This window comes from Dermacentor albipictus, chromosome 8 (assembly GCF_038994185.2).
Source record: "Dermacentor albipictus isolate Rhodes 1998 colony chromosome 8, USDA_Dalb.pri_finalv2, whole genome shotgun sequence".
Lineage (NCBI taxonomy): Eukaryota > Metazoa > Arthropoda > Arachnida > Ixodida > Ixodidae > Dermacentor > Dermacentor albipictus.
This window is the reverse complement of record NC_091828.1, coordinates 89,461,471-89,487,280: the sequence shown is the minus strand read 5'-3', so window position 1 is coordinate 89,487,280 and position 25,810 is coordinate 89,461,471. Positions and strand designations below refer to the sequence as shown.

The 25,810-nt window shown below is 43.1% G+C and overlaps 2 long non-coding RNA genes across 2 annotated transcripts in view; one reads left to right on the top strand and one right to left on the bottom strand.

The window, feature by feature from the left end:
• The window catches only part of LOC135918245 (uncharacterized), a 60,446-nt gene that overhangs the window by 19,871 nt on the left and 14,765 nt on the right, over positions 1 to 25,810 (top strand). The gene's annotated exons all lie outside the window — the stretch shown is intronic.
• LOC135918243 (uncharacterized) lies at positions 5,899 to 20,571 on the bottom strand. The gene is made up of 4 exons (XR_010569607.2): positions 20,481 to 20,571; positions 18,975 to 19,083; positions 10,717 to 10,775; positions 5,899 to 6,050 (listed from the first exon to the last, which is right to left on the bottom strand). It is a non-coding gene; the product is annotated as an uncharacterized lncRNA (long non-coding RNA).

Genomic DNA, 25,810 nt, shown 5'->3' with positions numbered 1-25,810 from the left:
CCCTACGGTGTCCGCGATTCGCATTGCCAACACCGCAGAAGACGCCACGGTTGTCTCCACTCTTCCCGGAGCGGTGGGCGAGGAGGACATCGAGGCACGCTTATCAGCCGCCGTGGAAGAACGCCCCTCCTCCCTCTCCTGACCCCCTTCCTCGGGCGCCACCGGAGAGGGCGAGTCTCCGGGCCGCTGCCCTCACGCGCGCACGCGAGAAAGAACCGCGTTCGCCGTCTCACCCCCACAGTCTTTCACTCATACAAAACGTCACGGTGGCGTCGACGGCAAAAATGGTCCTGCAGTGTCCATATAATTGATATTGCAATGAAAAGAAGGTGTGGAAATCCGATGCACTTATGGAACTATACTATACGCGAACATTTCATGAGTCAACGAGGCAAAATGGCGCATCAAAAGCGACGCGCCGCATATAGTTCAGTGATGAACGCGTCCCTCTAGCAAGGATAGCTTATACCTCTGACATAAAAATTCGCAAAACCTCGTCTACGTAAGGGAGCTTTCACTAAGTTGAAAGAGTTTTTACTGAAGAGGTGTTGTGCAGCCGACACACGGCGCCGACGAACTCTTTTCATCGCTTCCTTCAGGACACGCTACTGAGAGCGTGCCGGCAGAGTACGAAACAAAATCGGCCAATAATGAACTGAGATATCTCGAAATATAAAGTTAAAGCTTATTGTGTTACGAGTATTTAAAATAAAATTAACAGCGCCAGATTAAGAAACGCTAATATCTCATGCGTGCTGCACGCGTCTGTGGGCGTCGTCACGTGACATAATAATAATAATAATAAAGCTTATTTCTGCCTCAAAGATACATGGACAGAGGAGCTGCAGAAAAAGCTGTAAAAAATACAGCTTAACAAAGCCGCAGCCCCCATTTTACAGGCAACAGCAGAAGACAAACAACGACTCAACTTCAGGTGTCGTATAAACGAAACAAAAGAACAAAAATGTAATGCTATACATCGCAAGAGCACTTCAAGCGTACTGAGTAAACACAGGGATAAAAAGATTGTTTTTACATATGACACTCTCATACATGAAATATGAGATACAGAAGCAAAGACTTATTTTGGCACAATTGAGGATGAAAATTGTTAGGAGCTACCTTCTATATACAACCTACGCAATACCTTATGAGTACAGGTGAATAAGTCAATATGTGCAGATGTATAAGCGTTCTGAAGGGAAGGGAGTGTGAATTGCAAACGTTCTTGCCCGGAGTTTAGGCGCGCTGTTGGCACCATCCATTGTTCGGGTTGTCTGAAAGGGTAATTAGTGGTTTTCTCTTGCAAGTTTGCCAATTGTCGAATATGGTTTGTACCATTTTTTATTTCTCTTTTGTAAGAAATGCTCAACCGGTATCGATATAATTCATAGATTTGGACCACACCGGCTGTAAGAAAGAGACCTTTGCTGGGTGACCCATAGCTAACATTGTAGGCGTAGCGAAGGACCCTTTTCTGCAGCATGTGTATTTTGCGAAGACAAGAATGTGTTGCAGTTCCCCATAAAAAATGACAATAATTTACGTGAGAATAAAAAAGTGCGTTATAATGAGTTCATGCCCACTACTCTAGCCAGTTGTTTGACAACGTGAGTTACATGGTGTTCCCATGACATGGTTGAAGAAAATATAACTCCAAGGCATTTAAAATGATTAACTATTTCTATAGGTTGAGAATTGTATAGAATATGACTGTGAATAGAAACCGGCTTATTTTTCGGGCGAAATATTACGGCTTTTGTCTTCTTTTCATTCACGCGCATATCATTAGATTTTGACCATTTTTCCAGCGTGACCATTGTTGTATTGCAAGACACTATTAGATCCTGAATGTTTTTCCCAGCAAAAAAAAAAATACTCGTGTCGTCAGCGTATATGATGAATTTGGCATTTTTGTTAATGTTAGCAGTGTCATCCAGGAATATATTGAAAAGAAGTGGGCCTAACACGCTACCTTGAGGGACAGCAGAAAATATAGGTTTTACCTCTGATAGTACATTATGTAAGCTAACTGCTTGTTTTCTTTGCGAAAGATATGATTTTATTAACATTGCAGCCTGGCCTCGGATACCATAGTACCATAACTTCTTTAGGAGTAATTCATGATTCACCAAGTCAAATGCCTTTGAAAAATCTACAAATATACCTATTACGAAAGCTCTGTTATAAACTGGGACAGAATATATTCTTTTTGATGTAGAAGTGCTAGCTCAGTTGATTTATTTTTGCGAAAACCGAACTGACACGGAGTGAGCAAATTACATTGGTCAGTAAATTTAGTGAACCTGGAGTGCATAACATTTTCTAATGCTTTAGAAAAAACAGGAAGTATGGATACAGGTCTATAATTACCTAAGTCATTTTGGTCGCCCTTTTTAAATAAAACGGTTACTTTGGCGGTCTGCATTTTTTCTGGAAAGGAAGATGTAGTTAAGCAGAGGTTGAATATGTGTGTAACTGCGGGGGCTACAATATCAGCAACATATTTTACTGGTCCTATCTTAATGTCGTCAATGTCTCGGCATCTGCTATTCTTTTGGCTTAATAATACTGACACAACTTCCTCTCTTGTAACAGGTTCTAGAAACATTGTTTTATCGTTACGACAGTTTATGTACTCACATGCATCTGGAAGCGATCCATAGGTTGGCATTTGCGTAAAAAAATCATTAAAAGCATTAGCCAACTCAATTCCAGTTAAATCATTGTCATTAATCTTCAACCTTTGTACGCTGGCCATTTGTACATCACCGAACCATCCGACCTGCTTACGACAGCACAAAAATATTAGGATTACTGGGTTTGCTACACCTTCTGCGAGACATAAAATCAATTTTTAAGGTGATCCTAAGCGACCGAAAAATACCTGTTCGCTTATTTTCTATTACAAGCGTTATTGCTGGCACACACCGGTTTCGAGTCTTTTCCTACCAAAGCAACTATATGGCGTAATGAAAAGTCTTCCGCGATTGTTTTCAAGTGAATATCTCTTTTTGGTCTGCCGCGCCGCATTTTGGTGTGGTGTAAGAAACTAAATATACATGGCCGGTTTATTCTAGCAGACGCGCAGGCGAAAATTTCACTTCGGTATGTGTAAACGGTTGCCGACTGTTGGATTGGAAGAGCGGTCCCTGATCGATGAAGGTAAAGAAAGCAAGTTATAAGTTGCCGCCAATCTGTGCTTCTGTATTTAATTATTTTCGCACAGAAACCACTTGACAGGTGACGGCGCAAGTGCCATGTAGGAGGGCAGTGCTGCCTTTTCCATATCGTCTGCTACGGCGCCGGGTGTGCTGTGACATTACGCAACGAAATTTTCTCCACGTACGCTATGTAACCGTCGGCGTCTCAGTTTCTCGTTAAGGCCGATCTACACGACGGACCAAATTGCTTTTTTGGACCACGGTCCGCGCATCACGTGATAGGACGTCACCACTTCGCGTGGACCGCCGTTAGCCTGCGCAAGACCGCGGCCGTCGCGGTCCAACAAATGACCGTGGCTTTTCCCGCTTCAGTTTTGGCGGCGGACCGCATGCAAACCGTAGTGATTTTGGCGCAGCCAATGAATGTTGCCCGGCAACATAGTGTCTTCAGCCAAATCCAATCTAGTTTTCGGCTGAGCCAAAGCCAGTCGTTTCATGTCCGCCGTTCCGCCTGCACGTGCGTGCAGCAGATATATTTTTTAAACACCGTGTCCTCCTGGAGTGACGACGAGTTTTTTTCATTTTGTACCCCTTGTTGAGTAATTCCCAGCTCTGTGGGACTCGAGCTGAAAAGATTACAGTGATAAGGCGAAAAAACGTTAGCGTAGCTGCACTGTAAAAAAAATTTCTTCAGTTTACGGTCAAAGTTGTAGGTAAAACGTTGCCGGACACTTTTCCGTCAAATGAAAAACGGTGTTTCCGTAAAACGGACAGGCCGTAAAAATTATTTCCGTTAAATGGAAAACGGTGTTTCCGTAAAACGGACAGGCCGTAAAATTATTTCCGTTAAATGGAAAATGGTGTTTCCGTAGAACGGACAGGCCGTAAAATTATTTCCGTTAAATGGAAAACGGTGAGCTCCGTAGTTGTGATAACAGAATCGACCGTATTTTGCAAATAAGAAAAACGGTGAGTTCCGTAAAACGGAAATGCTGTAAATTGAGCCCCGTACTTGTGATTATAGTACATGACCGTACTTCGGTAATGAAGAAGTGGGGACTTGAATGCTCGTGTTCTTGAGCCAAATTGTTTCGTTCATTGGAATAAGTTATTTTGGGCAATGAACCACCCAAGTCGTACATTACAACGCGGATAACTTGCAACATCATTTAAGATATAGCTGGAAATGGGGTAGAAATCATAGCACACAGGAAATACACCAGACAGAACGTGCTGTGTTTGCATGTTTCCTCCTAGTGTCATTGTTTTCTACACCGCTTATTCTTCGTGTCAGTGTTGTCATGTTGCACTTGGGTTCTACACCCAACATGTACACAGCATACATACAAATTTGTGTTCGAGAAACAACAAGCCGCTTGAATCTGAAAAAACCTGTGTTTATTTTGCTTTACTGAAAAAAGCAGTGTATGAGACCGGGCTAGTTGGTATTCCATGCTGAAGTGACCATCGCAAGAGTGAACGCAGGACACTAAAAAGGTGACAAGAACAGGAGCGAACTTCCAATTGGTGTTTATTACGAAAAGGCATGTATATATTCTCTTGTGCACTTGATCATAATCAGTTACAAGAGCGCACTAAGGGCGCCCCAAGGCCTAAGGCGGCCTCCCACATACAGACCCCAGGTATGCAAATTCTTTAATGTCAACGCTAGGGATAGTTTGCTAACGCAGTTGCCTTATGCGTTATCTGCCCCCTCAATGATGGGCCTAGTGCTTTCTTGTGCGTTGCTTGCTATTATTTCTGTTTTTTCAGAGTGCATGACATTTGCATTGGGAGTTGTGGATTCCAAGGAAACCCTCTCTCCCTTTTGTACTTTTGTATCATGTTCCTGTAGTCTCATATTTAGGCACCTTCCCGTTTGTCCCACGTAACGCTGCCCACAGAAAAGAGGTGTGCTATTCACTGCTCCCCCTGAGCATTTCGACGAAACCTTTTCTGTGAGCAATGTTGCATGAAATTGATTGTCTGCTGACAGGGCTGGTTTTGGCACATAACTGAGATAACTTGATGGGTGCGGGAAAAACGACCGAAACTCCCGCCCTTTGGCCTATTTTCTTTAGTTTATGCAAGATAGCGTAATGTATGGGATGATTGCTAGATTCCTGCGAACAGTATCACATAGGTGTAACTAAAGAAAATAGGCCAAAGGACTGCAGTCTTGGTCATTTCTTCCGCGCCCCGCAAGCTATCCAAGTTATGCCCCAAAACCAGCCCTGTCAGCAGACAATAAAAATCATGCAACATTGTGCACAGAAAGGGTTTCATCAAATGCTCAAGAGGAATAGTGTATAGCATACCTCCTTCCTGCAGGCAGCGTTACGTGGGACAAATGGGAAGTTCCCTAAACTTGAGACTACAGGAACATAATCGGAAAGTACAAAACGAGAAAGGAGGTTTCCTTGGAGTCCATTGCTCCCAATGCAAATGTCATCGACTGTTTGAAAAAACAGAAATAATAGCAAGCAGTGTGAAAGAAAACACTAGACTCATCATTGAGGCAGCGGCTATTGCAGAATGCAACAGCATTAACAAGCCATCCCTAAGCACTGACTGTTAAAGAATCTGAATATCTGGGGTCTGTATGCGGGAAGCCACCTTAGGCCTCGGTGCGCTTGTTTATTTGTGATGACCACGTTGACTTGCACGATTGTAACAGATTATGATCAAGTGTGCAAGAGTACATATACACACCTTTTTGTAATGAACACCGGTTGGAAGTTTACGCCTGTCCTTGTCGCCTTTTTAGTGTCCCGTGCCCAGTTTTGCGCAAGTCCTTTCCGCATAGACACTAGAAATTGGCTGACTAGAGGAAGGATTGGTTGAGACTTGGAATGACTGGCTGCTTGCAGAGGCCTTCGGCTTTGCCTGAAAAGTAAGAAACACCAATCAATTAAGGCTGTTCAATTATTTACCATCATCATCACTACTGTTACTCAGATAAACAATGATTTCGTATTCACAACTGTCACTACAAGTGCTCTTGTCAAAAGAAATGGTTCAGAGTCAGCCATGTTGGTATATATTCATTCGTAGCCTTATAGCATAAAAAGCTTCAGATAGAAAGGACCCAAGTCAATTTATGGTTTGCTTGGATGTCACGTGCACATTATGACATTCGGAGATTACATCTCCCATATTTAGGTAGAGCTGCCATGCCCACATACTGCAGACCATAGCTTTCAACTTTCACTGCTCCATTGCTCCATTAAAGAACCTTGCAGATTTTACTGTTTCCCAAAACAATGAAGTACTCTTGAAACAAGCGCAAACCCTGCATGTTGTTTACTTCCGACCCAGAACAAGCAAGCCAAAGATATTGTCCAGCTGACAGGCTGGTAGAATAGCAACAATAGCAACAATACAAAAAACCATGCTTGCAGCACAACTGTGTCACAACAGCTGTCAGCCCCTTTCGGATATGGTTTGTGTCACGGAAGAAGTATCAATGTGTAATATTCTTTGTACTCAAGCAGTGAAAATTGAAAGTTACGGTCGTGAATGCATCAACATACCCTTCCCATCTTCATAAAAAGTTATAATATTGCACTGTGTTCACCGAAAAATTTGCCCTTTTTTAAAGAAGCCTGCAATTATGCCTGGACCCCATACATGGCTCTGGCAGGCAGTACTGTTTATTCTGTCCGTTTCTTGACTTGCAATCCCATAACGAAACAAATAATGCAACATATTTTTCCAGATTGCATTGCTTCATGTGAATGTGCTTAATTTGGGAAATTTCCTAAATGAATCAAGCCTCTCCTAAAAAATTTTGAAGTAGAGTAATTCATTAACATGCCTAAACATGAGCACTTCCCGTGGATTTTGAGAGCCAATGAGGACAGAGCTATTTGCTCAAATTTCTACGACTCATGGCAACAGGATGGCCAAATTCCGTGCTGTTAGTAAATGCAAAGAAAAAAAACTTTGGTCAATTTATGCAATGTTTCTCTCCAAAATTTTTCTTCTTTATACCGTAGTGGGGATACTCTGTGGTAATTAGTTGGAATTAATGCTATTGGCCTGCAGTCTGGTACAAAATATTTTTAAAGCCGCAGCGACAACACTATTTCCTTCGGATCTATCCAAAATGCAGATTCGGTAAAATCCAGGGAAAATGCCTCTAACTTAACTAAACTGGTAATTCTATATTGTTTTTTGCAGAGACACCTTTTTTTTGGAAAACTAAGGTTAATTTCATTGACGCCAGGCTCGGGCAGCAAAATAAATTTTTATAGTACCTTGCTGGTGAAGCAGCGCACAGACACGGACACAGTGAAGACAAACAGGAATAGACGACACTCGCTGCACTCGCAACTATTTTGTGTCATCTATTCCTGTTTGTCTTCACTGTGTCCGTGTCTGTGCGCTGCTTCACCAGCAAGGTACTATGATCACTCACCAACTAGCCCAACTTTCCACGTTACTGAAAATAAATTTTTAAATCAAAATTAAAAGTGATCGCCAGGCACGTCCAGTTGAATTCATCTAAACATGCACTACTGTCTGCAGTACACACGTTGCCACTTTAAAGGCCTGCAAGAAGGCACCAGTTATATTTTCTAGGGCAAGAAGGCAATGAAGTATGTTACTTAAGGCAATTAGTCACAGGAGTCCTGGATCAGTAGAAGAAAATTTAAAGACTATAAATTGTTTAGAAGACTTAAGTCACATAAAGGTACCATCATTGCATTGTCCTAAAACTAACCTAAGAGACTGAAACCTGACATGATAAAAATGGAGCTTGAGAATGAAGGCTTGCTCAACAAGCAACAGAACGACAAAAAATGATATGCATGATAAATTTTTAAAAACGCGCTGATGAGGACGGTAAAGAACTAGGCACCATGACGAAATTTGTAAATATGCAAGCATAGGATGGAGTCAGTTGGCGCAAGCCATATATATTTACTGATTACTAGGAAAGGCGTTAGTCCCGCAGTGGACATAATATATGTGAGAGCACTGTGCCCCTTCAATTATGCAGTCCCAGACTCTCCGCAAACCACCTGCGGCTTCTGGTCTGGCTTGCATTGACAGGACACATCACAGTCATGTGATCCCGCTGCCTGGGACTGTCCAAGGTTTTGTTTGAAAGCACCGTGATTGGAAGTCGCTCTCCTGGCTGCTGTTGTCTGCTATTAGCTACTTAAATTAGGGGGTTTTACGTGCCAAATCCACTTTCTGATTACGAGGCAAGCTGTAGTAGAGGACTCCGGAAATTTCGACCACCTGGGGTTCGTTAACATGCACCTAGATCCAAGTACATGGGTGTTTTCATATTTTGCCCCCATTGATATGCGGCCACCGTGGACGGGATTCAATCCCGTGACCTCGTGCTTTTAGCTTCTTGTAGATAGCGCCCTACCCAGCAAATTCAGTAGCGTGGTCATCAAAATGGTGCAGTCTCAGAGGCCATGTCGCCAACACAACCATAAAGCTTGCATAATGGAATCGCAGCCTGAGCACATTGAACATGTTAACAAAGCTCAGTTTACATCGTGCTCTCGCTCTTCGGGCCCCTTAACCGCTGTATTTAAGCCAGCTCATTCATTTCCTGTAAAATTTAAGCGTCATTGCCACACAAAAATAAGCAAAAACACGGTTGTGCCACATCACTGTTCACCCACAAAGCACAGGCCGATATCCTCAAAGCTCGTGAAACCGTCTACTAAAGGCCTGACGTGTGTCTAGGACAGAGCGCATCTACACTGTCTACTAATCCTGCACATCCAAAAGCAAAATTTCGAATTTGGGTAACAGAAGGAATCAGCACACATGTCAACAGCAATCGGTGAAGCTCTGATTATACAGGTTGTCCCATGTAACTTGAGCCAAACAATAAAAATATGCAAATGTGACGTAGCTCGACAGAACCAAGGTAACAGTTTGCTGTCACTTGGAGATACTTAGATATTTTTCATTCCACCACAATAAATATTTTATCTTCGTTAATTAATCAACTTTTCAAATATTATAATTAGATTAGAAGTGTCCATGAGAAAATTGTAGAGCAACATGAAAAGCTCCCCACACAGCTTTCTGTTGTTCGAGACATGCTGCGTAGAAGTGTTTTTTCGAGAAAGAAGCTTGCGAATACACGCAAAGTGCTGCGAATGGACAGTCACGCAACAATTTAGTGTGTATTTGCAGGCTTCTTTCACGCTAGGAAAAACACTTTTATGTAGCATGTATTAATCATAATATTTGAGAAGTTGATTAATTACAGAATACTAATGATTTAATCTGGCAAAATAAAAAAATGAGTATCTCGAAGCGAGGGAAACAACATTACCTTGGTTCTGTCCATTTACGTGGCATTTGCATATTTTAAATGTTTGGCTCAAGTTACGTGAAACACCCTGTATGCCACGCAAGCTACCAGCATTAAATATCTACATGCAATATGATATGTTTCCTCGTCCACCAGTTTCACTCATCTGAACAGCGAAATCTACCTGTTTACTATGCATATAGCAATGAGCATGACAGATTTCACGAAACACATCAAGAAAAGCAAGCATTTGCACCTGATCACTGTGCTTTGCCTTAAAAAAACACAAGGACTAAGGTTGCAGCAATTAGACCACTCATGAAAACCTCGCATTATGGCACACAAAGCATCGATTTAACGGAAGCGATAGCTGAGTGCATGATATTTTCTGTCTGGAACGCGCAAAGTACACATAAACACACAGCCTCTTTTAAAACATGGCGTCAAGCCCGCATGCATCTTTATAAGACAGCCGCCGTCTGGTAGCTACTTGCATATGTCTGAACAAATATCTGCTGACAGCTCTGAGAGTCCGCAGAGTCTGTGACTTCTGGTAAAACGAATGTGATACTGGCTGCCCTCAGACTGGTGGATGGGGCTTCCTAAGCTGATTGAGAAAATCGAATGCGGGACAGCAGTGCTAAGCAGTCCAGGACTGTCAAGGACTGATAATCGAAGAGGCCCACTAATGCTTTGTGTTCCTATCCTATGTAATCTCTTCATACTGATTAGCTCAAGCTGCATGGCAAAGAAGTCTCTTGTTAGTGCTCTGAAGACAAGCCTCTTGCCCAAACATTGGCTATAGAGACGACCATCGTTCGACAACTGTTGAACTGTTCATAGAAGTGAGAATTCCGCGACAAACTTTTCAATGAAGTAAGCAATATGATGATGAACTTGTTTCACAAAACTTCATAAGTACACCTGACCTTTGACTCACTTTTGCATGTAAGTAAATATTAAGAAATTGTCGCTGCGAACAGTTGTCCCCGACTGCTGTACACTTGTGATAAAAAATTAACCGTATTTGAAAGTTTGTATAATTAGCCAGGAGAGCCGCACTTGCTGGATGGCTCATCGTTTAATTTGGAAAAAAATTCAGCAGTGAGCAGCAATTGGATCACTAATGACCTTGAACATCTTTTATAATTATTAATTTGTAAACACCTGTTGTCGAACAGCCCACCTACTGAAGTTTTGAACACATTGTACACAATTATAGCACATACTACACGAAATAAGAACTGTAATAGACCTTACCAAATACAATATTAGTGTGGCGGCAGGTCAAATGGCTCCTTGCAATGCTTGCGCCCTTCCTGGGAGAACAAAAAACGACATTAGGCTTACACTGACAGCACCAAACCACATAATTTAAGTTGAAAACAAGTGCCCCAGAACAAAGGAAGTTCTAATTAGATATGGTCAACCTGCTTAACCATGTCACAGACATTAAATGACAGAATGTACTTTTATGGAGCCTCAACTCCATGAAATACATGCTAATACAAACATGCTAGTACACAGAATCAAATTAGATGCATGAAAATTCTCAGTAAACTTTTATTTCCTAGCAACCACAAGTTGCTCTTTATGAAGTGCAACAAGTGAGTGTCTAACCTACACTAAGAAAGTGGAAAATTCGGGATCCTTTCTGGTGAATAACTAACCATATCTCTACCGGTACCCAGCAATACAAAGGTGAATTGTAAGTATTATATTGATTAAAGAAACAGTTCAGTGCTACCAAGCAAGTACAATAAATAAATTATTTCAAACTCATCTTCATGTCAGGCTAATCAAGTTAATTTTCTTTAGATCACATGAGAGAATGGTTCGAAAAAAATATTGGAATCTGTCAACAATGTTGAAGCAATTTTATGACGGCCTGCAGATAGCAGTTGTTGAAATAAGACCTGGGGCAGGGGGAGAAAAGACAAAAGTGTGATAAAACAAAATGGGGCCTGTGCTGTGCAGCTACTAAATGCAGTTTTATTAAATTATGATGTGCAAAACAGCAGATGTAAGAGATGCGAGACCCTCAGTTGGTATTTTGCAATGTTATGGGAAATTGTTTCAAGGAGCATGACTCCTTAAGCCTTCGAGGGTCAATGACGTAAATATACCGCATTGCGAAGTACAAAAATGGTCGATGCCGTATATTTACGGCGCTGTCTGTAGGTTTAAAAAGCACGACAATTTCCTAACCTTGTCTTTTCTGTCATGTGCTGCCATTATGTGGAAATACAGGGAATTTATTTTGCACGCCTCGCTCTCTCAGTTTTCATTGCATGGTTTGTTTTAGCGCTAGTTTGCTCCTGCGCATCTATGTACGACCGCTAGCGCATTGGCGTGCGCGCGGGCGGGTGGCAGTTTGGGTTTTGTTTTCGCAGGCCGTTTCGGCTTCTTGCGCTTGCAAAACTGATGGCTATCTCGTTACTAATCGCTCAAAAGGCTACTGATTGTTTCTCGCTCATTTAGTGCTCGCAGGGGTGCGCATAGGAAGGATGCTGCCGTGCATGCGCTTCTGTTGCTCCTTTTCTTTTTTTTTTGAGACTCGCGAAAACTAATTGCATCTGGTTGGCGATAAGATGAAGATTAGTAGAAGTTTGTCACACGTTTTGCTTTTTTGATGGGCACACAACCGCAGTTTTCTTGAGTGCGTGCACCTACACAGTTCGATTATGCTATGGATGTACTATCATAAGCAATATGAAAGGGAACACAGGAACGCATGGCAAACAGCCTTGAAACAGACTCGGAGCGATACACAGATGGCGCTGTGAAAAATGAAGGGTGAAAGGAGAGCGCTCTTCCACTAACTGTTGGCACTCCCACCATGCTGGCATTTCTACAAAGGAGCAGCTTACGTCATGGATCGTCCGACAGCCGATAAGATGGTGATCGTCGCCAGTGACTTCGATTCACTTTCTTTTCTTTCATTCTCTTTTTTTTGTTCGTGCAACCGCTTGATAGTACCCCGAGAAAAAGTTTGCCCTGTATTTCAAATCAATTCTTTATTTGAATCGACGCACTCCGTTGTCAGGGGCACCTCGAACAGCGGCGACGCTCGAACCAATGACGACAGAGGAATAGAATAAAGAAAAATTAAAAAAAAAAGAACATTGACAAACTGTCTCTCGTGCGACTGTTGCACGAAGTTTGTTCAGAAAAAATTCACGTCGCACACTGCAGTGGCCCACGCAGAGCAGTCAACTCTGAATTTGTAGCCTCAAGATGCCTCGAGTGCCTCAAAGACAGGAAGATATAATAGAAATGTCTAAAAGAGGTTATACGCAGTGCAATATTGCTCTCGTGACAAGCCACCCATTGAAAATGGTCAACCGGATTATCCTGGCTTACCGAGACGAAGGACGCATAAACGATGCACCGCACCGCACACGACCTCGATCAACAACGAACGACTAAGACCTTTGCATCGTGGCTGCCGTCAGCGACAAGCCATTTCAAAGTGCAAAGGACGTTCGAGGTGCTCTTGGCTTGAACAACTTGAGCGACAGCACGGTACGACGAAGGCTTAGAGAAGCAGGACTGCAAAGTCGCATCGCCGCGCAGAAACCTCTGCTCACCGCAGCCAACAAAGCGGCTCGCCTGAGGTTCGCTACTGAACACCGCAGCTGGAGTGAGAGTAGGTAGAAGTATGTAGTTTTCTCTGATGAGTTCACGTTCTCGAGCCGCTGGGACCAACGAAAGAGAGTGTGGTGGACCCCAAACACACACTTTAGTCCACAGAATATACAGGAGGTGGCCGCCAGTTGACACGTGTCTGTGAACGTCTGGGGGGCGATTTCCCACGCAGGCCTAGGCCCACTGGTGAGAATTGATGGGAGGTTCACCAGTGCTGCGTATTGCACTCTGCTCGAGCACCAGATGATCCCCTATGTGTTGAACAGGCCGCACCCGGATGGGTGTTATTTTTTCCAGCAGGACTTGTCTCCCGTTCACACATCGAAGGACGTGGCAGGCCTTTTGGAAGAGTGAGGGGTAATGCAACTTCAGTGGTGTGCGAAGGGTGCCGACATGAACATTATAGAGCACGTTTGGGGCCATATGAAAGTGAACCTTTCGAAGAGCTCACTAGAACTGGCGAACTCCAACCAACTATCGGAAGCAATAGAACATGAGTGGAAGCCCGCCTTCAGCGTGATACCGCATTCATCGAGGCTGTCTACGCGTCTTTGCCTCAAAAAATGGAGGCCATCGTTAAGCCGACGGTGGCATGACGCGTTATTAGGCCACCAACGAACAAAGCAAAGGACGAGGATAAGCTGCGATAACGCTATTGCCTTATTTCATTTGCTTCAATATCTCTTTAATATTCGGCAAGCGCCAATAAACTTATATTGAACTCACCCTTAAAGACAATTTTTTCCCGGTTTAGAAGATTTGCCATAAATCGATATCGAAGTCCGGAACAGTGCTATCTTTTGTAATGATTCGACGCAAAAGGTTACCAGTGACGCAATATCGAACAGTGTTATCACTGTCTGCTGGTGATGTGAAATTCCGCACTTTGCATACGCATGGCGGGAGTGCGAACAGTTGTTAGAACAGCATCCCCCTTTCCACTTTGTTTCTGATGGTGGCTGCTGCGTATCACCAATATAGCTGGGTCTGAGGGTGTTTTCTACGCGTTCCTGTGTTCCCTTAGATATTGCTCATAATAGTATGTATTAGTGTAAGAGCAGGAACCTTTGAGTTTTGCAAAGTATTCTCGTGTGCACATTTTCAAAGCCTTGAACTATAACAATGTAACAAATTTTTTACTCTTGTAGGTTTATTTCCTTTTTTATTATTGTTACTCATGAATAAAGAGTACATATAGTATATCAACGCAAAATAATTTTTTTCTGGCTTTACGGACACCCTAGAAAAATTACGGTAAATTTTTTTCGAAATAAGTCCCTAAGAATTGGAATCTGCAATAAAAAAATCGACCCTGGGCGGTCGAATATGGCGAAAAAGATCGACCCTCAAAGGGTTAATTATATTCATGTATTCTTTAGAAACGGATGGCATAAAGGACATACTTGTTGACAGTTTCATAGCGAGTCATGAACACGATGCACGCGGGAGTTAAGCATCTTTAAAGAATGCTCTAGAAACTTGCAAAAAGCAAGTTTCTATAACCTCTCACAACAGCGAGCTTCACCTACAAGTGTTGTAACATTTCCTTGCAACGTGCAGCACTGTTTTCCCAGACCGTTTGAATCACTGTGTCACAAGCTCTGGAAACAAAAGTGCATACATAAGTGCTAAACAAGCACATATGATGCCCTACCCCTACTGCACAGACACATTTATCTACACCAACACATGTAGATGGGTTATGTCATCCATCTGGTAGCTTCTGATCATGTTCCAAAGCATGAATCTCATAACTGCAAATTCTATAAGAATGTGACACCGACTGATTACTTGGGGACAACATGAAAAGACAGAAGGCCAAACAACACGAGCGCAGGCTAAGACTTTTGGTTAATTGCGCGCGCGCGTGCGCGCACACACAAACACGCACACACACACACACAAAAACAAATATTAGGCCTATTTGTCCTGCCTAGTTGCAGCTGCAGGACAACGGGATGTTGTAAACAACCACACAGTTGAACTGCTGCATGTGCCTCTTGCTACACTTTGCGTCAAGGCCTGGTATGATTCACCTTTTTGAACCCAGATATTGAGACTATGGCTGACCTCTTGAATGTGATCTAACAGTGGTCACACCACTGTAGGCCAATGTTAGACCTAGGTATAGAAGTTCTCCTCGACTTGTTGAGGATGCTATTTCGTGCTTCTGTGACAGAGCTTCACAGCCGAACAGTGCGCTGATGCGAAAGGCAGAATTCCCTCCTTAAAAGACGGGGCATAGATGCAGTGCACATGACACTCACCAAAGAAAACAATGAGGTCAAGAAATGGAAGATCACTGTCTAGTGGTAGTTTTCCAGTAGAACACGTTGTGGGGCCACTTGGTGAAGGGCTTTCAGAAGATGAAGCGCCAACAGAGACAACACAGTAAGAAAGAACAAAGACAGGACAAGGTGCTACTTGCAACTGTTTATTGAGGTCAAAAGCAACTGAATATATAGCCATGGGGAGAAGGGGAAGAAAAAAACAGAAGCATTGCTTGTGTGAAGGTGCACGCGCGAGAACACAGAAGATGAAGGGAATCATAAGATTAGCGAAAATCTAAAACTTATCTAAAAACATGCATTCATTTGTGTAAATATTCAGACACAGGCATGCTGACACAGGCATCCCCTCTATTCTTAATCTGGTTGGCCTCCAACAGTTCACGTGCCACAGTGTATTTGCTTTTAAGCACGATCGTTGTATCCTGAAGCCTTGCTTCACATACTTGCTTATTCTCATTCCTGCAGGCCTTGCAATGAAGTGGCAAGTTTGAGCCATAACTATTTTTCAGCGAAAGCTTGTGCTCCCACAGGTGTTCGCCGATACATCAGCCAGTTTGTCTGATATACTCTTTCCCACACTTCCACGGTATACGACCGCTTCTTCACATTTCACAAAAGGATTTGTATGTTAAATAGAACACTCTACTTTTAGAGTCATGAGATCCAATCAGGCGGCACGAAGTAGCAAGCTTTCGGGGCACAGCAAAAACTACAGGAATTTCATATTTAGCGGCGACGTGTTTAAGATTACGCGCCACTTCGTGAGAATATGGTATCACAACTGGATACGGCAGAAATTCCTTGCGGGCACAAGGTCGGTATACCGACCCTGCAATTAATTGTTGCAGTATAAGTCTATGCACTCCAAGACTGTTAAACGTGCGATTGCCACTATGTGCCTTGAATTTACCCTTAAAGAATTGTGCTGTCATAAGGCACACAAAACCTTTGATGAACAGATTTTGAAGTTGAAGAAAGCTGCCTTTCCTTGTTTGGTTTTGAGCAAAGTTTCAGAGGCGTTGTTGAAAAAGGGGCAAAAAGAAAGAAACTGAAGCAGTGAAGAAGGTCAAACATTGGAAAAGAAAGCGAAACCAGTGGTGATACCGTATTCTCACAAAGCAGCTCATAATATTAAACATGTCATCATGAAATACAAAATTCCTGTGGTTTCTTCCGAGCCGCAAAAACTTGCTACTTTGTGCCCTCTGATTGGATATGATGACTAAGAAAGTAGAGTGTTCTAGTAAACACACAAACCCTTTTGTGAAGTACAGAGAAGGGGTCGTATACTGCATACCGCTGAAGTGTGGGAAGGAGTAAACTGGCCAAACTGGCCAATGTATTAATGAACGCCTGCAGGAGCACAAGCTTTCACTCAAAAATGGTTATGGCTCAAACTTGCTGCTTCATTGCAAGGCATGTGAGAATGAGAATAAGCAAGTACGTGAAGCAAGGCTTCCTGATACAACAAACATGTTTAAAAGCAATGACACTTTGGCACGTGAACTTTTGGAGACCAGCCAGACTAAGAAAAGAGGGAACGCCTGTGTCGACACCCCGTCTCCGACTATTTACCGAAATGAACGCATGTTTTTAGATAAATTTTTGATTCTGGTTAATCTTATGATTCCCTTCATATACATCTTCCATATTTTTGCACATGCGCACTCACATAATCAGTGCTTCTTTTTTTTTCTTCCCCCTCTCCCCATGGCTATATATTCAGTGCTTTTGACCTCAATAAACAGTTGCAAGTAGCACCTTGTCCTGTCTTTGTTCTTTCTGACTGTGCTGTCTCTGTTGGCACTTCATCTATTGAAATGTAGTTTTCCCCCTTCCATGAGCTCATCTAGCACTGTAGAGAAGACAGAAAACAAATCACTCAACCCATTTAGTAGCCTTACTTCACGTCATATAGGGCAGAAAGTTTCCAATGAAGCAGAATACCTCTACTACGCTGGTTCTTACAGCAGCTAGTGTTTACGACTAGCTGACAGTGTTCTCGGCAGTGAAAAGTCGCAATTAAAGTGGTTGAGCAACTTTTTAATGTCTCCTACAAAGTGCCACACATGTTCAAGTAAGCAAAACTACTACTGAAAGGCAAGCTCCACTATCTGGGCCTGAAGATTTTTTGTGGTGAGCATCGAGCTGGAGCTATTCCCTGCACTCAAAGGTGTTTTCAACTTTTCTGTTGGTGCACCTGAACACTGAAGCATGTTGTTGATAAAGGAACACCAGAGAGCACATTTAACACTTGGTACCACCCCGACGTGGAGGGGAGCTTCCATAACCAAGTACAATGTTTGCTTTTAACAGTGCGTTCGCACTGCCTTTTAGCAAGCATTGCCAAGAAGCATTTAATGGAGTTGAACGTAGCTGACGTCTCAGGTCAGACAACTTCGAGAAAGCCAAGGCCTATGACTGTTATGCAATCTGTACACAAAGGCAACCATCAATTCAAGCAAATTGCTCAGAGAGTTGAAACTACCTTTTTATTTTCAGTGCCAAGCAATCTGGGCACGTACAAAATGTTAACCGGACCAGGGCAACACGTAAAGTTTACATAAAAAAGTATGTGCTGGAGTTCATAGGTACTACGGTTGGTGCTATTTACAATATCCCACTGTCCTGCAGCCGCAATTATGTAGGACAAACCGGCCGACGACTCAAGGATTATCTTACAAAACATGCACAGACCCTTGACACAACATGGGGGAGCAACATAGCTGTTGATGCTGCTTTGTGCAGTTGTACACAAAATTTTTAGCAGTGAAGTATCTTCATGACACATTTTCATAGCAGACATAACTTTCAGAATAGCTCCCACTATGCTAGCGTGCCATCATTTAACCTGCTTGGCATATTGAAGTATTCAGATCAACCTGCCGAACGTTCTGAATTGGGCTGCTTGGTGCATGTTTAGAAGGGAACCGAACAGGGCTACAGACAGGACAAAGGGAATATGTTGCTGTGTACAACGCTGTCACTTCATACTGGCAGTAGCACTGTTTGTTCCCTTTTAAATATTCATATCTTTTGGTCGCCTGACCACGCAACGCAGCTGCGATCTCAGGCTATAATTTTACATTGTTACATTGCCTTCCAATGTTGCCCTTAATTACATCATCGCATACTCACCTGTTATAGTTAGCTCGACACTAGCTCACAGTGAGCTTATTCGTGGCTAATCTTAGTTACCATGGAGCCCATGCATGACAGTGCTAACGATCAGTGTGCAGTGTTGTTGCATACTCATTAAGCCAACACTAGACAAACAGTTATTTTATTGGTGCATGTTTTATCTGTTGCCTCAAATCTTTAACTCTGGCGCTATAAGTGCTTTTTAAACACCACTCATATGTGCAACCAAGTCAGGTACGAAACAATATCCCTTTCAAGTCGACGTGCTCATACTGAACCAATTTGTTGCCACAGGAAAACAAATCATCAATTATTCTTGAATGCATCTGCAAAAATTACTCTACTTGCATAGGCCTCGTCATTCCACCAACATTTGCAGTCACTGTCTATTAAGACTGCATATGCAAGACAGGTATACAATAGAATGGCACAGCTTACCAGAACAAAGAGCACCACTAGACAGACTGCTGTGGCACACTTTCTCAGGCCCGCTGGCTGAGAAACTGAGCACAAACCGGCACACAGACATCCTTCACTGGTGCAATAGCTGCAATTGAAGCAAATATTATCAGGTATTTTCAGACCGGTCGTCCACAGTAAAGCAAAAACATTTTCATATACAAATACTCTTGCACATAAGCTTTTCACCGAATTACCGATTGCTGTGGTATTGTTTGGTGTCTTCAATTGTATCGTTCAACTCATTTAAAAAAAGACTTCATGAAGCACCTTCTATTCGGCAAAACAGCAGACATTTTGCTCTACATAACTCACAACGTGTATTTTAGAATAATTATTGTACTGATGCCTATATGCTGAAAATTAGTCTACGCAACTAGAGACAGTCAGTATTAGAACCAGCCTTTAACATCAGTGTTGACACATCTTTTGATTTTTTTATACCAGTTTGGAACATTTGTAATTTTGGTTGTCCATTACACACTTTTGGGCGCCGCTATTCTGTGTCAAGGTTACCTTAAAAATTACTTATCACATGCACTTGCTTTACAATTACGGCCGCAGATAGGCAAAATTTACGTGGCAATCCACTCCCAGATTACGTTAAATGCTGACGTATTGCGTCAGAACGTTGATAGTCAGCCTGGTAGCTGTCTGAAGTAAAAACAAAACAAAAACAAAAATTCGCGAATAATCTGATGCCGATTACCAGCTAGCAAAATAATCAATTTCTTCTCCAGCGACCCTTAATGGGTATCACGCGGACACTTTCAAGTGCGATCGCGCACGATTGCTCGGGCTCGATCCCAAAGTGTTCCAAGGCACCGTGTTACACCAGTGTTACGTAACACTGCAGATCGCACGAGGTTACGGCAGCAAACACGCTACACCGTCCATTTATTGTGATGTAGGGGCATCGCATGCAACATGCTCTATGAGGGCTTCATACACAAGCAGACTTTCAATTCCAGAAGCAGTCTTATGAACACAGCGATTATGCACGCCAAGCACACTGCGTCCTAAGTTTAAGGAAAAATAGAATTTCGCTGTGATGCAATGCGTTGCCGAATACGGCTAATATAGTGTTACACCGCGCCGTGAGAGATTGATAAGGGGAACAGTAACTTCACTTTATTTTGGAATGCCAAGAACACATCACAACACATTGCAAAACTGGAATGCCAACGTCAGTAAACCAGCTGCCACATACAGCCGATAACGAACTGCTACAGACGACATCGTCGCTGATGTTGCCTACGCGCCTCAATGTACTCTATATGCAATCAGCACAACAAACGCTACACCATTTATCACAGTCTCGCAATGCCGCGGCTTTATCAATCCTCATGGCCAAGCGGGAATGTCGTTACAGGGCATTGACAGGGCATGCTCACACAACACAGTTGAGCCCGTCACCGGCCATCGCGGTGCATTTCGCACGCGCGACGTGCACCAACAACAAAAAAGGACACTTAAATCACTTACTTGCGTAGCACTCCATCGTCGATTCCTTCTTATTCTCTCAGTGAAATCCCAAATGCAACAGGTATACCACCACCGCACGCCGCCATTTCCAGCCGCTGTCCACTCTGTACTGTTGAGGCGGAGAAATGCAACCCGTCGTGTAGAAGCGATGAAGGGTGGTAAGCAGCGCCACCGCTGAAACCTCTCCCGTTTGTGCGTGCGTACTACGATTCGCCTATGAATAATGTTCAAGCAGCGTTACCTATAGTGATATTATGTAACTGCTGGTAAACGTGGGCGGTGTCTTTTCTTTATATTCGTTGCGTGTTGATTTTTCGCTCTTAACATGCTCAGTTGCCCTCCTCATGAAATTACGGACGGTTCTCCGTATTTCAAAAAACAGAGCTCACGTCCGTTTTTTTACGTAGAATTCCGCCGTTTTTCATAAAACTGAATGGTCTACGTAATTTTTACGGCAGGTTTGACCGTAAAATTACGGAAATTTTTTACAGTGTGGTTGGTCTGCTCTGCCGTCTGCAATGGCGGTCCGGCGTGTGGATGCGCACTGCGGCCGACCGGACCGCGGCGGGCCGTTACGACGCATCACGTGACCGATCGGCCCGCAGACTTGGTCCGTCGTGTAGATCGGCCTTTGTCGCTTGCTCGCCTGTGGTGCGCGGTGTTCCCGATTTTAGCCTAAAGTAAAAGGCCGAACACTTTTCGCTGAGAATTAGGAAATTCAAGTTCGTAAAATGTCGCGCCGCACTTGGCGCTACAGCATACGATACGGCGAAGACAGTTCTGTCGGCACGCTGCCGTCTTCTCTCTAAGCTTGGTTTGCCGCTTTACAGCACAAATTCGTCCGGAGCAATAATTCCAACGCTCGGTTGCCTAGCACCTTCACACTATTGGATGTTAGTTTCACTCTTTGGGGCATTTCGCAGAAAGATCAACATAAAATAAACAGAACGCTCAATTACCTAATCCTTCCCAAGAGAAACCAAGCTTTCATCGATAAAGAAAACTAGCCCTAAAAACAGATTCCTTGTGTTCTGAGCCAGCTATTGAGAAACCAGCAATGCTTAGCATATTACATGAATATAGAGCAGCAGTAAAATTGCAATATTGCTCATTGATATTTGAGCGCGTATTTGTACCTGAAAGTCTACACCGGAATGTAAAGAGAACTCATCTGCATGAATTCAAAGTACTATTTTACGAAAACAATTTCACTTTTTTTCACGTGCAGAAGAAAGTTGATAATGAATGGGCTTGTCATCTCGTGTTTCCATAAACGTGAAACGATGTCGTTTGGCGTGGATGTGTTGCCAACAGATCATGACACTCAAACATAGGGTCCTGCGCTTCTTCTGTGTGCCCCTGCGTATTGTACCTTGGCACAACGTGCAACCTGGGCGAAAATTTGCCAACTAGCCTGACAAGGTGTTCTGATAATGTATCTTTCTTTAAGGGTTGTACGTCGCCGCAACCTGGTCAAAATTGGAAAATATACTCAATAGAGACCGCAGGTGTCATTCACCTACTGAGAGATGACTCTCAAAAGTTTCGCAAGCCAGCCAAGGTAAAGAGCTTTCTGAAGAATACCGCGAGGGAATCACTAGAGAAGTTGTTGTATCATGTCAGCCCAGAGTTCTACCAACTCTTCCAGTGCCACGTGACGCTCCATTATCTCAAAATGAAGGGAAGAACATCGATAAATTTTTCCGGACCACTTTGGTGTTGTCTCGCAGTTTTGCGGTGTGTCCGCTGTACTTAAAATGAGCTAAACAGATGTTTACGATAAGAAATCGCTTGTTCTAATCAATATCCCATATACTTGCTTTCTATGCGATATCGCGAGACAGCGTGAGAGAAAAACCCGTTGACGAAAGAAAGTTTGAAAATAAAAGAAAATTTCTGCCTGATATTTTTTAATTCGGATAGCTCTTATGGCGATTTCCTGATTAACCTGTTTTTTGAATATATCTATGCATATTTCTATAATTGCATTAACACCGTGTAATGTGTTATTACTGCATACAGTAGTTGCTCCAACGCTTGCACCCTACTCTTGATCATTACATATCTACCATACTTTGGTCTTGGGGTGCTAGAATCTTCTTGAGCTTACTTCAGTAAAAGTGTGCAAGCACAAGTGTTGCTCAGCACTGTTGACTTCAGTGTTTCATTAGTAGAGGGAAATTGGGAGGGGGAAAACTTGTCTCCCCAAAGTCAGAAATAATCTGAATAGGCAATGAAAGCATGCTGTGCCTGAAAGGAGTGTTCTAGGAAAATTGAAACGCTTTCGTCTGCTTATTGTGTCCACACCTGCATGCTCATAACGAATGGCCTCCATCCAATGATGAAACTTGTAACATCGGTTTAATACCTTTCCTATCCTTCAAGCAGATTGCACGTAGCTTAGCCTATGGGCTCTTTTAAAGAAAGTACGTAATATAAATTCAGCGCATCAGAATGTTGTCTTTAAATGCAATCAAAAGACAAAAGTCCTGACCAGGTCACCATTAAGCATTGAATGCAGCCGATTTGCGCTGCATTTCGAATATATGTCTCCATGTCCTGAAGTTACGCACTCAATAATTCCTTTGCACATCACTTTGCCTTTGCCCATACTCTGCTGACGATCCACCGGCGATTGACACATGCTCCTCCTGGATTTACTGTTTCTCAACAAGAAAACTCAGCGCTATTTGCTGTTATTATCTTGGAACCGTGCCATTTATGCTTATATGACGACAAGGCAAACGAACTGCAATACAAATGTTAAGAAAAATCTGCAATATCCTCGCGATGGAATTAGTATTGATACCTTGTTCGCAATGTTAGAGATCTGAATGTAGCTCTAGTAGTCCTATGTGTTGTATGGCGAAACAAAACTTCATACAAAAAAGGATACATTTTCAAAATAATTTGCTAGATATATAAGGGCACATTATGATAAGAAGAGCTATGCAGAAAATTGGCTAGGTGTAGCGTGTTGCTTGGAGTAGCCAGTGTACCTGTTGTATGAAATTAAAAAGGAAGTTTTTGTTACTGGTATTCGAGATATGTAGATCTCCCGCTCTTGATATATTTTCTTTTTATTCACAAGTAACTGTTGCGGCGAAATTACTTAGGTAGAGTAATGTTCGGCACAGCAACTAAGTATGGCTTCTGTAGCAATGTTCTGTCTTTGAAAAACTGTAGGAAGTTGTCTTGCGTATGTACCACCAGAGTACTGAAGGTGCCTATTTCTAGTGACGCACTGCATTCTGTATTAAAGGACTTGCTGTGTGTTGGGTTGCTGATACAGAAAGTGAACAAACCACACTTTTCTGCCAAATTATATTTTGCCGAAACAAAATTGCCGCGTGTCATAGCATGCTGGCGGGCGCATCTTGAAGAGAAAAAGGTAAGTTTTCACGCAAATGCGTCACACATATCTTGTGAGTAATAAAAGAATATTAGAAGCCGAAGGAGGTAGGAAGCTTAACCCGAAAGAGGTAAAGCAATATGAAAAAATGTCTGTGGCTTAGCTAAGGTTAAGCCCAGGATGCGAAGCATATTAGCCTTTATTTTAGTTGTTGAACCACTGTTTAGCCTGGTGAACAGCTGTTGCTTGGCTATATTTGGTTCGGCTAGACGAAGAAACAACTCATGCGTTACTCTGCTTCGCCTTCAAGAGTGGAACGCCACAGCGTTCCCGTCGACCCGCCAAGGGGTGCAGACAATGGGCTACGACGCAGCGACTACGCGCCCCGCATTGGACGCGGTGAGCGTCGAGCAACGCAGCGTTCGGCGCGGCAACGAAATGTGCGCCTGAGCAAGCGACGCACGCCTGAGCCTTAAAACAGCTCGTTTCTAAGGCAACACCGCATTCACTAGAGGCGCTTTTGTACCACTTTGAAGCATCGTACTCGTGGCTCAGTGGTAGCGTCTCCGTCTCACACTCCGGAGACCCTGGTTCGATTCCCACCCAGCCCATCTTGCAAGAGTTGAGCCAAAGCCACTTCTCCTCCGTCGTGACGTCACGGTGTCACGTGGTATTGAAGGCGACACTCCGCGCCTGAGGAGCTGGGTTGAGCTCTCGTAATATGCTTCGCATAAAACATACCAATCGTAGCCGTGACTCCACATTCACAGCTATTGTACATGTAGACAGAATTAACATACGGGAAGACGTAGCACTGGCGTTTCTTGGAAGTACTTTTGGTAGACGAGCCCGTACACCTCTTTGTGATAATCTCGTATAGAACATCTACAGCAAAGTAGGAAAGAGACATCCTCATTTGCGAATGGAGCCAACGACAGAAAGATTGTTCATGGCTACGGATTCTGAGCACCCCACAAATAGAATGGGGATTCCTTCAGCTTCCACTTAGGAAATACCATTAGTCGTTTTTCAAAGCAAAGTAGGAGTGCAGGCATGTCAGTGCACTTCTTCAGCTATCGAAGTTCTTTATTTCATTCGTTCTATTACTCGCCTCTCACATCAACAACAAGTATTTGTGATGGAAGAATGCAAGCTGTTGCCGTTTTATAGCAAAGTCGCAGAGTTCTCCCACAGCGTTAGCTAGCCTACCTGCGATCCCTGCGTTAACATGGTTGAGGATGAGACAGTTCATCGGAAGAACAAAGTGTGAAAATCGGATGGACTTATCAAACTGAAGTACACGAAGGTTTGAAGAGCCAACAAAGAAAAATGGCGCATCAAAAGCGACCCACCGCATTGTTCAGTGTGAAAACGTCCCTCTAGCAGAGAAATCTAAGACAATTTCCTTCATAGAGTTTCTCACGATATTACCTAGAGGGAAATGTGACGCTGCTGCGCCGTGGTATGCATGGGAATGCCGGTACATTGTCACTTCGGATTGGCATCGTTCTCGGAGAGCCAGGCAAACACCATTCCGTCTGTCACAATGATTAATTTTCTACAAAAACCGCAAGTAATAAGCTGTTTTAGCTTTATTATTACACAAAAACGTGTTTTGTTTAACCATGAGAACTTGATTTAGCAGGTACACTTATATGAAACGTAAAAAGTATCAGTGGGCCGCAAAAGTTGGAGGACCAACAACAAGATTCGCGCTCGCTTTGAAGCAGTTTGTCGTTTGTTCATGCTTTTCTTTCGTTCGTCAAACATTGTAGGTGAGTAGAGATTGCATTCGGGTGACTTGAAGCATTTCATTAAAGATATTACTTTAAAAACGCGTTATTTGTGTAACCATATAAACGTTTTAACACGAAGCCTATTACAACACCAGCCAACAAAAGCCTCGCACACACATTTACAGTCCTTCCCGTGACGGCACAGCGCCCCTTAAGAAAATCCCAAAGGCAGTGGCGCGAGA